Genomic DNA, 13,929 nt, shown 5'->3' with positions numbered 1-13,929 from the left:
CATGGGGATCACAATATGCAGCTAGATTGGGAAAATCAGGTTGCTGCTGCTTTTGGTTCCCAGGAGAGAGAATTTATAGAATATCTATGAAATGAGGTTGTTAAGAGCAGTTTGTGGTTGAGTCTACTAGGGGATCAGCTACTCCAGATTTGTGTTGTGTAATGAATCAGATTTGATGAGGGAGCTTATAGTAAAGGAATCCTTAACATGATAGAATTCACCTTGCAATTTGAGAGGGAGGAGCTAAAAATCACATGCATCAGTATTACAGTGGAATGCATTACAGTGGAGTAAAGGGAATTACAGAGGCATAAGAGATAAGCTGGCCAAATTTGACTGGGAGGCAACACTAGCAAGGCTGACATCAGAGCAACAATAGCTGGAGTTTCTGGGAGCAATTTGAAAGGCACAGGATAAATAAATCCTGAAGTGGTATTCTAACGACAGGATGACACAACTGTAGCTGACAAGGGAAGTCAGAGCCAACATAAAAGCAAAAGAGAAAACATAATAGAGCAAAAATAGTGGGAAGTTAGAGGATTGGGAAGCTTTTAAAAACCAACAGAAGGCAACTAAGGAAGCCATAAGGATGGAAAAGATGAAGTATGAAGGTTAGCTAGCCAATAATATCAAAGAGGATATCAAGAGCTTTTTCAGATATATAGAGTAAAAACATGCAAGAATAGATATCAGACCACTGGAAAATGGCGCTTGGTAGGTAGTAATGCAGGACAAGGAAATGGCAGACAAACTGAATAAGTATTTTGCATCAGGCTTCACTGTGGAACACACAGCAGTATACTAGAAGTTCGAGAGTGTCGGAACACAGAAGTGAGTGCAATTGCTATTACGAGGAAGAAGGCACTTAAGAAACTGAAAGGTCTGAAGGTGGCTAAGTTACCTGGACCAGATGGACTACACCCCTGGGTTCTGAAAGAGGTATCTGAAGAGACTGTGGAGGCATTAGTAATGATCTTCTGGATTCTGGCATGGTTCTAGATTTCTGGAAAATTGCAAATGTCACTCCTCTGTTCAAGAAAGGAGAGAGGCAGAAGAAAGGAAATTATAGGCCTGACCTCAGTGGTTAGAAGTTCGCTGGAGTCAATTGTTAAGGAAGAGGTTTCAGGGTACTTGGCAACAAAAGATAAAATGGGCCAAAGTCAGCATGCTTTCTTCAAGCGAAAATCATGCGTGACAAACCTATTAGAATTCTTTGAGGAAATAACAAGCAGAATTGACAAAGGAGAATTGGTGGATGTCATGTACTCGGATTTTCAAAATGCTTTTGACAAGGTGTCACACAAAAGGCTGCTTAGTAAGATAAGAGCCCATGGTATTACAGGAAAGATAATAGCATGGCAAGAGCATTGCCTGTTTGGCAGGAGGCAAAAAGTTAGGAATAAAGTTAGCCTTTTCTGATTGGCTGCTGGTGGTGACTAGTGGAGTTCCACAGGGCTTGGTGCTGGGATTGCTTCTTTTTACATTGTACAAGGGGTGAATGATAAGTTTGTGGCCTAAGGTACAAAGAGTCAATTTTAGAAAACCTAGCACATTTATTTTTCAACATAGTCCACTCCTACATTTACACACTTAGTCCAGTGGTCGTGGAGCATACGGATCCCTTCTTTGTAGAAGTCGATGTCTTGGACCTCCAGAAAGTGGTCCACAGCGGGGTGATTGATAAGTTCATGGCCGAAGGTGGAAGGAGATGAGTTATTAATTTCAAACTTCCTGCATAATCACTCAAAAAGAGTTGAACTGCATGTGCGTGTAACGAGAGCTGTATAACTCATGTCCTTCTACCTTAGGCCACGAATTTATCAATCACCCCTGCTATGGACCACTTTCTGGAGGTCCAAGACACCGACTTTTACAAAGAAGGGATCCGTATGCTCCACGACCGCTGAACTAAGTGTGTAAATGTAGGAGGGGACTATGTTGAAAAATAAATATGCTAGGTTTTCTAAAATTGACTCCTTCTACCTTAGGCCACAAACTTAGCAATCACCCCACGTATGTCATTGATTTAGACGATGGAATTCACGGCTGTGGCCAAGTTTGTGGATGATACAAAGATAGGTGGAGGGTCAGGAAGTGTTGAGGAAACAAGAAAGCTGCAGAAGGACTTAGATTGCAAGATTGAACAAAGGCAGATGGAATATGGTGTTGGAAAGTGTACAGTCATACATTTTGGTGGAAGGAATAAAAGCATAGAATTTTTTCTAAACAGGGAGAATATTCAAAAATCCGAGGTGCAAAGGGACTTCGGAGTCCTTGTGCAGGATTCTCTAAAGGTTAACTTGCAGGTTGAGTCAGTGGTGAGGGAGGCAAATGTAATGTTAGCATTCATTTTGAGAAGACTAGGAAAAAAATAAAGCAAGGATGTAATGCTGAGGCTTTAAAATTCACTGGTGAGGCCTCATTTGGAGTATTGTGAGCAGTTTGGGGCCTCTTACCTAAAAAAGCATGTGCTAACATCGTGCTTACATTGGAGCGGGCTCAAAGGCGGCTAACGAAAATTATTCTGGGATTGAAATGCATTTAATGGTTCTATGTCTATACTTGCTGGAATTTAGAAAAAATGGATGGGGATCTCAATGAAACCTATTGAATACTGAAAGGCCTAGATAGAATGGATGTGGAGAGGCTGTTTCCTATAGTGGGAGAGTCTAGGATGAGAGGAACCCCAAGATAGAGGGGACAACCATTTAGAATGGAGATGAGGAGAAATTTTTTATAGCCAGACGGTAAATGTTTGGAGCTCACTGCCACAGGTTGCTGTGGAAGCCAGGTCAATGAGTGTATTTAAAGTGGAGATTGATAGGTTCTTAAATAGTCGAGCATGAGGAGCTACGGGGAGAAAGCAGGAGAACTGGATTGACAGGGAAATGGATCAGCCATGATCAAATGGCAGAGCAGACTCAGTGGGCCAAATGGTCTGTTCCAGTGTCTTATGGTATTATTATGCCAACCCCTCAATGTCCTAAGAAATGGTGAAACAATCAAATGAAGGATCTATAATACACTTTAACTAAATTACATCTATAATTAAATTGTATGAATCACTAATCTTAATCTCACTGTGTCATTTCAGACGTTTTTTATTTCTATGATTGCAATAAAAATATTAAGTTGCAGTATAAAACAAATTCAGTTTGACTTTTTTTTAAACTTTCCATTTAATAAAATCAATCTACATGAAACTACACAAAAAGTGGTCTCTTAAAATTTACTTGGTTTTGTTGTTGCTTTAGGCCACTATGTAACACATCTTCCACCATTGTCTTTGGTGACAAAGCAGTTGAAGCATTTAGTTTTACAGGTGACCTGTGTTACAGTTCTTTGCTCATCATATTATATGTTTTTCCAGAAAAACCTTATACAGAAAAAGAAAGCATAAAAGATAACTTCGGATTTAAGGCAATATAGAACTATTACAAATATTTTGAGAAAAGCATTCATTTAAAGCAGTTAGAATTAGAATCTTGTTGTAGTTAGTTGTGGTCACAGACCACAAACATACCTAAGTGATAATGCAGATGCTGAATGTATAAAAGACAATAATCATTAAGCTATTTTCTATAATTGTGCATGATAGAGCAAAAGGATTAAAATCAAACAAGTGTCATGTTCAAAGTGGAGACTTTATGAATCACACAACGGTACCAAATTTTTTAATAACATTCTGCTTCAAATTCAATTATTTTGTGTAAAAATCCCTACCCAATTGATCCTATTATCGTAAATATTTAATTAATAGCCAAATTAATTCACAGTTTAAAATTGTGTGATATCATGTGGGTTTCCAGTATTTTAAGTGAAATGGATTAGGGTTCTAAATTTATGAAACATATTCTACATTGAAAAATACAGAATTAACTAAGTCATTTTTGCAGCTTGCGTCTGTTGAAACCAAATCTACAGCAAGAAAAGTTGGGCTACTCAGTTATATGCCTGACCATCTCCAAATAAACTACCATTAATAGACATAGTCACCATTATAGTCAAGGCAATTTATGACCATCACAGGAAATAACTGATCAAACATACAAGAAAGGAACCAAGGAAATTATTACTGAACTTTTAAAAATTGTTTGCAAACTGAAGGAAATGCTAGAGAGTTAATGTGTCTTTAAAGTTAAATTATCCATCTTGTTCCAAATCCCATTGCTTGGCTTTCTACAAGATTTATAAACCCAAATATCAAAAGAAACATTGACTTCATCAGATATGTATCCATCCTCAAAGCCTTAAAAATGTTCATGTTCAAGATTATTCTTGGAGTACAACTCATTCAACCTTTTAAAATGCTGATAAACCCAGAATTTTTCCCATCAGAACAACTTTGCTTAATAATGGATGAATATCAAACAATTCCTTAATGACCAATGACTTGTTGCCCAAATCAACTCACCTATGGAGTTATAGCAACAGAATAAAGATAATATCAAGTGTAAGATAGAAAAGATCATTTGCACACACAAACTTATGCAATCAACTGATGTACTGGAGCACATGGTAAGCTTTAATTACATATCCATGGACTTTGTAAGTTCTACAAAGATAAACTCGAAGGACACAGATAATATCTGGTTATAACCTATCACCTACGAGTCTCTATCACTAGTCCTTCCCCATATTCGTTTAAATTTTTTTTTCCTCCCACCCATCCCCACCCCACCTCGCTTCTACATAGTGGCAATCTTCCCTAGTCTATACCCTCAGTCCTGATGCAGACTCTCAACATGAAACATCCTTCCAACAGTTTAATTTTTGCTCCAGATTCCAGCATCTGCAGTCTCATGTCTCCTATAGACCTAACCAAATTAAAAATCTGAAACAGGTCAAAGAGTGGATAAGTAAATGAAACAAATATCTTAGTTGTCACCAGGTGATGGAAGAGATGGAAGCTGTTTTCTGAATTTTTTTTTTACGATTTATGTAATTGAATGTGGACATAATGAAAGTCCTATTGATAATCTGCTAATCAGAGATAATTTCCAAATAAGAAGTGATTTGTGAGATGCTCTTTGAGGAGTAGGCTATGTTCATGAATTAGAGTGGTCTGATCCCAGTGTCTGACTTGAACAGGCAACTTTAGGGGAAAGTGGCCTGATTCAGCAAAAGGCAAAGGAATGACATCAGAGACACATTCTACTTAGCACTTGGGAATTGTTGAAAGGGTGCATGTGGAGAGGATGTTTCCTATGGTGGAGGTATCCAGAATTATAGGGCACAGTCTCAAAATTGAGGGAAGACCCTTTAGAAAAGAGGTAAGGAGGATTTTTTTTTAGCCAGAGAGTAGTAAATCTGTGGAATGCTTTGCCACAGGCTGCGATGGAATCCAAGGTTGTGCGTATATTTAAGGCAGAAGTTGATAGTTTCCTGATCGGGCAGGGCATCAAAAGGTATGGCCAAAAGGCAGGTGTACGGGGTTGAGTGGAATCCGAGATCAGCCATGAAGGAATGGTGGAGCAGACTTGATGGGCTGAATGGCCTGATTCTGTGCCTGCGTATTATAGTCCTACTTTGGGAGAAAGGTGGCACCACCTGTAGTCTTGTGCTAGTTATTGACAAATAGACACAGGATGGCCCAATGCATCAGAGCCAATAGAATCAAAGTATAATTGCACAAAACCAATAAAGGAAAATAATAATAACGGTTGTTGGAGGTAGAACGTTAATAACTCAGGAAACTAACAAGCAAGTACTCTGGAAGGACAAACTATTGCAAAGACTCTCAAACCTGGGCAGAGAGATGGAGTCAGTCATTTGGAAATGTGTGATCCCCATTTTCGTGTAAATAAGAACAGTAATTTGGGTGAGTACTATTGAGTACGATACTAAATGAACAATAGCACTTGGGAATTGTTGCCCTGGGGGAGGGGCAACATAATTTACATGGATATTAAATTTGATATCCAAGTTGATACAGTGAAGCTGCAAGTTTGAATTAGTTACAATTTGTGTGGTCATTTACCTTATTCGTTGACCAAAGGGTCAGCACTTCATTACACAATTTGAATTGAATTAAGTTGAAAAGACCTATAACATCAACTAAGTGAGCCCATTCTCAAAAAACACAACATCCTCTCTTCAAAGCAGTAACAAATCAGGAAGTTGTGATCATGCCAGTCACCAGAACATAAATATTGTCAGATTTGTCAATGAACCATCAAAAGAGCAATAGGTATGCAGGGTTGAAGGAAGTTACTGGAGGTTGTGGCGTCAGTTAAACTGTTTACAGTAATTCTTTGATTTATAATTTTCCATTTTGGGTATCCACCTTTGACCTGTGAAACTTTTTTGCTGTAACAAATAGCATGCCACTCTCTATCCATAAGAATACAAAATCAAAATATCCAATATGCATTTCCTTCTGTCTTTCTGATTTACAAAGCTTCACTATTTTCCAAAGGGTTTAGAGTCAATCCAGCATCTAAAAATTACCCCTGCTAGAGATGGGTAGAGGTATAGTTGGGGATCAGAGGACAGGTTACAGAGAATCGTTGAACTCTGAGACCAGCATAAACTGGATGGACCAACTGGCCTCCCATGTTCCATCATTTCTTTCAGCTTGCATCCCATACATTAAAAACGCTCCTTAGTTCCTTGCAGTACAGATACCCAACAGGAAAGGAAGAATGTATCTGCAACAATTACTCTTACCAAGTAAACTTGAATGAAATTGGGTATACATACATACACCATAAAGTCATCTTAAGGAAGTTTCAGCACAAAATCTACGTTTGACAAGGTAGGCAAATCAAAACGAAGTGTTAAATTAGAACGCACAGTGGTGCATCTGCCATCATGTTATCACAACTATTGAAGCGACTAAGTAATCACAAACCACACTATAATTTTATTCCAATTATATGATGGCCAGAAAACAAACCACCAGTAAATAAGATGGAGCTAATTATCACATTCCCCTCTGGGTTTCATGGGGCCAAAAGGTCCTCACAATTACAAATACTATAAATCAGTCAAATTGATCCAAAAGTGACAATGTTCTCTTTGTTATTACCTCCAGTATTAAGACACAGTACAATTCAAAAATATTACAAATGGCCAGTTAAAATATTTAATAATTCATCATAAACTTCTTGCAGCATCTCTCTTTGAATCTCTGTGGGGGAAAGAGGGAGTATGGATTTAACAAGGAAGTAAATAAATTCTTCAAAGATCAGGGAAATACAGTCCAGGGAGAGCTCAAAAGAAGATAGAGCTCAAAGCACATCAGCCAAAAAAAAACTCTGAATAGCAGGACAGGCTTGAGGGACTGGGAGGCTTACTCCTGATATTTCAGAATCAGGTTTATTATCACTGTCATAAATGACATGAAATTTGGTGTTTTGCAATAGCAATACAGTGCAAAGAGAGTCAATACAAATTAGAAAATAAATAAATCATGCAAATGGAAAAACAAGGTAGGGTTCCTGGACCATTCAGAAATCTGATGGTGAAGAAGCAGCTCCTACATCATTGAGTGGGCAGGCTCTTGTACCTCCTCCCTGATGATAGTAAAAGATGGCATTTCATGGATAGTGAGAGTGCTTAGTGATGAATGCCACTTTCTCGAAGTACCATCTCTCAAAAACCTCATCAATGATGGGGAGGGTTGTGTCCATGATGGAGCTGGCAGTGTCCACAGCCCTATGCAGCCTATTATAATCATCTGCACTGGAGCCTTTATAACAGGCTGTGATGCAACCAGTCAGTGTTCTCAGCACCATACGTGTGTAGGAACTTATATGAGTTTGATGACACACCAGATCTCCTCAAACTCTTAACAAAATAAAGCACTGGCATGCCTTGTTCATGAATCTATCAATATGTTGGGACTAAAATAAATTCGCCAAAATCTTGACCCACAAAAGTTGCTCACCCTTTCCAACAGTGACCCTTCAATGGGGACTGGTGGATGTTCTTCTGACCTTCCCATCCTGAAGTCCACAATCAATTCCTTGGTCTTACTGATATTTTGTGTTGTTGTTGCAATACCTTTCAACCAGCTGATCTATCTCACTCTTGTATGGCTCCTAGAACAGAGCTGTGGGCTAAGCCTTCATTCTTAATGTGTGTCCATGTTGACTGTCAGTGAAGAGGAGATGTTATGCCTGATCCATACAGACTGTGGTTTCCTGGTAATGAAGTTCAGAGGGAGGTACAATGAATAAGGTTTAGAAGTGTGGTGATTTTCCAACATCCTAATGTTGTAAGATAACTTGCCACAGTGGACTGACTTTAAAGTCTTATCTTCTCGTCCAATTCTGCAATCCACGCACCTGTCGATTTAGCTTTCAAAGATTGTTATCGTTCCAGCCTCAACTGCTTCCTCTGGCAGCTGATTTACATTGATACCATCCTTCATGCAAATAAAGCTGCCCCATAAGTTCCTCTTAAATCTTTCTCTCCTTGCCTTAAACCTATGCCATCTTATTCTTGATTTCCCCAACTCTGGGGAGAAAAGGCATTCACCCTAACTATACCCCTCAAGATTTTATACACCTCTTGGAAGATCACCTCTTCAATTTCTTATACCAAGTAAGTCCTAGCCTGTACAACCTCTCTCTATAACTCAGTCCCTCAAGTCCTGGCATTATCCTAATAAATCTTTTCTGCCCTCTTTTAAGTTCAACAACATCTTTCCCTATAGCAGGACGACCAAAACTGACCACAGCATTTCAAGTACAGCCTCACCAGTTACTACACACCTGTACACTCGTACCATGATCTTCCAACTTCTGCACTCGGTCCCCTCCCAAAAAAAGACCAGCATACCAAAAGCCTTCTTTACCACCCTGTCTGCCTGTGAGTCCACTTTCAATGAACCATGTAACTGTACTCCAAAGTCCCTCTGTTCTACAACACTTCTCAGGGCCCTATCGTATACTGCAAAGGTCATACTAGATTTGACTTTCCAAAATGCATCATACTTAGCCAAATTAACTCAATTTGCCATTCCTTGACCACTTATTCAACTGATCTAGATGCCCCCTGTAATTTTTTTAAATAACTTTTTTCTTTGTCCACCTACGTTTGCGTCATCTGTAAACTTATTAACCATGACTGTACATTCTTCATCAAATCACTGACATGGATGACAAACAACAGTGGGCCCAACACCTACCCAAGGCACACCAGTCCAACAAAATCTTATACCATCATCCTCTGCTTCTACCATCAAGCCAATTTTGTATCCAATAAGCCAGCTGTCTCTGAAATCTAATCTTTCAAATCAGCCTACTATGTGGAACCTTATCAAAGGCCCTACTGAGTTGTGGGTTAAATAACTGGCATTTTACAAGAACAGAATATGAGTGGGTTCATCACAAAAAATATCTGATTAACATTCATGTTATCATCCTAACAAACCTGTTCTTCCATCTAAAAACACATCAGTTATAATTCCATTTACCTAGAATCTTTCCAAGAGTTAAACAACTCTACTATAGCTAAGCATCCTTCAAAACCCTTTCAAATCCACTTTGACTTAACTGTAAATTTGCACATGGCCGGCCTATGAATGTATGCTGACATCATCCACAGGTGACCAATTTCTACTTGGCCAATGGGGGTCCACTGCCAAGTCCTATCAATATTATATAAACTCTGATAGTAGAATCAAGTGCTGCATTTGCAGTTTCCCACAATTTAAATTCCTCATTTTATAAGCAATTAAAGGAGAATTGTAATATATGATGCAAGTCCAATGTGGTAGATTATTACATGCCAAAACTACTGCTTCTCAAAATCTGCAGAATACAAGTTTTAATTTAGGATTTTAGCCAATAACTGTATAACTGCAAGGATGTTTCTGCAAATTATGCCACGGTTCTCTCACACAAGATTTTTTTAAAAATGTGGATGTTTGTTTGTTTCTACAATGCAAAAAAAAAGTCAGACCGCTTTCTAATAAAACAAGTAGCTCAATAGACATAAAATTCAACAATGAACTCAATTCCAGATTATTCACCAGAACATGCTTAAAAGATGAAAAGAGACTTCACTGGTTTGACTTAATTGGCTTTTCTTCCATCAATTCCCACACCGTGCCTCACTTACTCACTTCACCTCATTCCTGGATCACCACACTACCCTGCTATTCATGCTTCATCTATAAATAAAAGTTTAAAAAACTGTAAATCTGAAATGAAAAATAATAATGGAAGAACTCAACTGGTCAGACAGCTTTTATGGGAAGAGAATTTAAAGTTATAAAGAGAGTGGAAGGAGGATGGCTTAGACAAAAAGATTATCACCAATAGACTGTGGACAAGGTTACAGAAGGAAATCTCCAATTACAAAGCTGTCTGATTAATAGATTAGTGAGGAAAGTTGAGGAGAAATACAATACAGAAACAATAGTTCTGAAAGGATTATTTGCAGAGGAGGTGCAGATGAGAGCTGTAACTGAGAGTTGAAACTAAAAGGAACAATGCTGGAGGTGCTACCAAAATCCTCATTTGGACACTAAAATAAGGGTAGTGAAAGTTGAAAGTTTACTTATGCTTACATTTAAAATTATGTATCCAGAATTTTTGTTCGTCCACCTCCATACTTCACTTATGTTTGACTTCATGTTTAACAGATCATTTTATTCCCACTGCAATCCTGAAGACCATCTTTAAATTTATTCTTCCCTTTTAAATGGCTCGTAACAGGGCAGGGCTGTTGCCTTTCCTTCTGAAAGCAAAGACATAAGCAGCATTGTCTGTAATAATGACAAATTATCAACATATAATTCCCAAGCTACTGTGACACTGACTTTTCAGATCATTCATGCTTTGCATTGTTATTCAATGTAATCTTGATGGTGTTATATGATCCTACACCTTTCTACTCAAACGATCAGATAGTTTTCTCTTTTCATACCCACATTCATCCTTGGAATTGATTAAATTTCAGACTTAGTTCCTCATCTTCCTCGTTAGTGTGAAGTTTGAAATCAAAGTTGATGTTTTCATTGCTATTACCCTTTACTTTAATAGCTCCCTACCTATTTAACAGATTGTCTGCTAAGTAATGCGCCATGGTAACAAAAACATCAAGTTTTATTTCAAACTTCACTCGTTCAGCATTTCTTTCCAATTTCTTCACTACTACACTGAGCAGATCTTTCACTGCCTCCAGTTCCATGCATCTTCAAATATTCATCAGTAACTTCCAGCTTCCATCCACCTCTAAACGGATGAATTCATGTGTTCATAAACAGTGAGGACCAGGTGATAATAATCATTTTTTTTAAATCAGAAATAGCTGGCTGCATGGAAAAAATAGTTGTGTTCAATTCCTCAACAGATAACTGGCTCATGTACAGAGTTAATTGAACAGTACAGTCGGCCCTCCGTATCCACGGGGGATTAGTTCCGGGAGCCCTCAGGGATACCAAAATTTGCAGATGCTCAAGTCCCTTATATAAAATGGTGTAGTATTTGTTTATAACCTACACACATCCTCCCATATACTTTAAATCATCTCTAGATTACTTATACAGTAATACCTAATACAATGTAAATGCTATGTAAATAGTTGTTATACTGTATTTTTTAGGGAATAATGACAAGAAAAAAAAGTTTGTACATGCTCAGTAGAGACGCAACCATCGTAGCTCTTCTGGGAATGCTGATGCTGCCTCAGCGAAAATAGCGTTCAGCGTTTCTTTTGCAGCAAGCCGTTATAGAGGCAGCGCGCAAGCCATAGCTTTGAACTGCATGAGATTTTTGCTATGATTGACAGTGCTGCAATTATTGCAGAAAAGTATGACTTTAATTTTGAAAGGGCACGTAGGTTTAGGGCAGGTTTGCAGGATGTTTTGAGTGCTTACAAAGAACTGTATGATAGTAAAATGCATGAACCTTCCAGTGTGCTCGCTGTCTTCCCGATTCTAGTAAGTGAAACTACACTGTACTGTACATACATTATTTCTACTTTATATAGGCTGTGTATTTATCATATAATTCCTGCTTTTACTATATGTTAGTGTTACTTTAGGTTTTATGTGTTATTTGGTATGATTTGGTAGGTTATTTTTTGAGTCTGGGAACGCTCAAAAATTTTTCCCATATAAATTAATGGTAATTGCTTCTTCGCTTTACGCCATTTCTGCTCTACTTTTGGATAGCGGGGGAAACCTGTGTACAGTATTTTCGATCCGTGGTTGGTTGAATCTGCAGATGCAAAACCCGCAGATACGGAGGGCCTACCGTATTTTGAAGCAAGTGGAATAGCCCAAGAGAAAGAAATATCAATTTTGCTGAGTGCATTGGGTTTGATTTGAAGATTTACTGCTCCAACCAAACCAGCAGAAATAGTCATAGTCATAGTAGTCATAGTCATATTTTATTGATCCCGGGGGAAATTGGTTTTTGTCACAGTTGCACCATAAATAATAAGTAGTAATAAAACCATAAATAGTTAAATAGTAGTATGTAAATTATGCCAGGAAATAAGTCCAGGACCAGCCTATTGGCTCAGGGTGGCTGACCCTCCAAGGGAGGAGTTGTAAAGTTTGGTGGCCACAGGCAAGAATGACTTCCTATGACGCTCTGTGCTGCATCTCGGTGGAATGAGTCTCTGGCTGAATGTACTCCTGTGCCCAATCAGTACATTATGTAGTGGATGGGAGACATTGTCCAAGATGGCATGCAACTTGGACAGCATCCTCTTTTCAGACACCACCGTCAGAGAGTCCAGTTCCATCCCCACAACATCACTGGCCTTACGAATGAGTTTCTTGATTCTGTTGGTGTCTGCCACCCTCAGCCTGCTGCCCCAGCACACAACAGCAAACATGATAGCACTGGCCACCACAGACTCGTAGAACATCCTCAGCATTGTCCAGCAGATGTTAAAGGACCTCAGTCTCCTCAGGAAATAGAGACGGCTCGGACCCTTCTTGTCGACAGCTTCAGTGTTCTTTGACCAGTCCAGTTTATTGTCAATTCGTATCCCCAGGTATTTGAAAACCTCCACCATGTCCACAATGACCCCCTGGATGGAAACAGGGGTCACGAGTACCTTAGCTCTCCTCGGGTCTACCACCAGCTCCTTAGTCTTTTTCACATTAAGCTGCAGATAATTTTGCTCACACCATGTGACAAAGCTTCCTACCGTAGCCCTGTACTCAGCCTCATCTCCCTTGCTGATGCATCCAACTATGGCAGAGTCATCAGAAAACTTCTGAAGATGACAAGACTCTGTGCAGTAGTTGAAGTCCGAGGTGTAAATGGTGAAGAGAAAGGGAGACAAGACAGTCCCCTGTGGAGCCCTAGTGCTGCTGATCACTCTGTCGGACACACAGTGTTGCAAGCACACATACCGTGGTCTGCCAGTCAGGTAATCAAGAATCCGTGACAACAGGGAAGCATCCACCTGCATCGCTGTCAGCTTCTCCCCCAGCACAGCAGGGCGGATGGTGTTGAACACACTGGAGAAGTCAAAAATCATGACCCTCACAGTGCTCGCTGGCTTGTCCAAGTGGACGTAGACATGGTTCAGCAGGTAGACGATGGCATCCTCAACTCCTAGTCGGGGCTGGTAGGTGAACTGGAGGGGATCTAAGTGTGGCCTGACCACAGGCCCGAGCAGCTCCAGAACAAGTCTCTCCACGGTCTTCATGATGTGGGAGGTCAATGCCACCGGTCTGTAGTCATTGAGGCTGCTGGGGCGCGGCGTCTTCGGCACAGGGACAAGGCAGAACGTCTTCCACAGCACAGGAACCCTCCGGAGCCTCAGGCTCAGGTTGAATACATGGCGAAGTACTCCACATAGCTGAGGGGCACAGGCTTTGAGTACCCTGGTACTGACACCATCCGGTCCTGCAGCCTTGCTTGGGTTGAGACGTTTCAGCTGTCTTCTCAACTGTTCAGCTGTGAAGCCCACCATGGTGGTTTCATGTGGGGAAGGGATATAGTTATAAGT

At 39.7% G+C, this 13,929-nt stretch overlaps 1 protein-coding gene across 7 annotated transcripts in view; it reads right to left on the bottom strand.

Moving 5' to 3' along the window:
• Positions 1 to 13,929, bottom strand: part of nek7 (NIMA-related kinase 7) — a 225,534-nt gene that overhangs the window by 158,204 nt on the left and 53,401 nt on the right. The window contains exon 2 of one of the 7 annotated variants that reach the window (XM_063063874.1): positions 10,523 to 10,692. The exons of the other annotated variants lie outside the window; for them this stretch is intronic. The gene's annotated coding sequence lies outside the window, so the exon portion shown is untranslated. The remainder of the gene's footprint in view (positions 1 to 10,522; positions 10,693 to 13,929) is intronic. 7 annotated transcript variants of the gene reach the window in all.

This window comes from Mobula hypostoma, chromosome 12 (assembly GCF_963921235.1).
Source record: "Mobula hypostoma chromosome 12, sMobHyp1.1, whole genome shotgun sequence".
In the NCBI taxonomy this organism is placed as follows: Eukaryota; Metazoa; Chordata; class Chondrichthyes; order Myliobatiformes; family Myliobatidae; genus Mobula; species Mobula hypostoma.
Note: the sequence above shows the minus strand (reverse complement) of the source record. Positions and strands in the feature narration are given on the sequence as shown.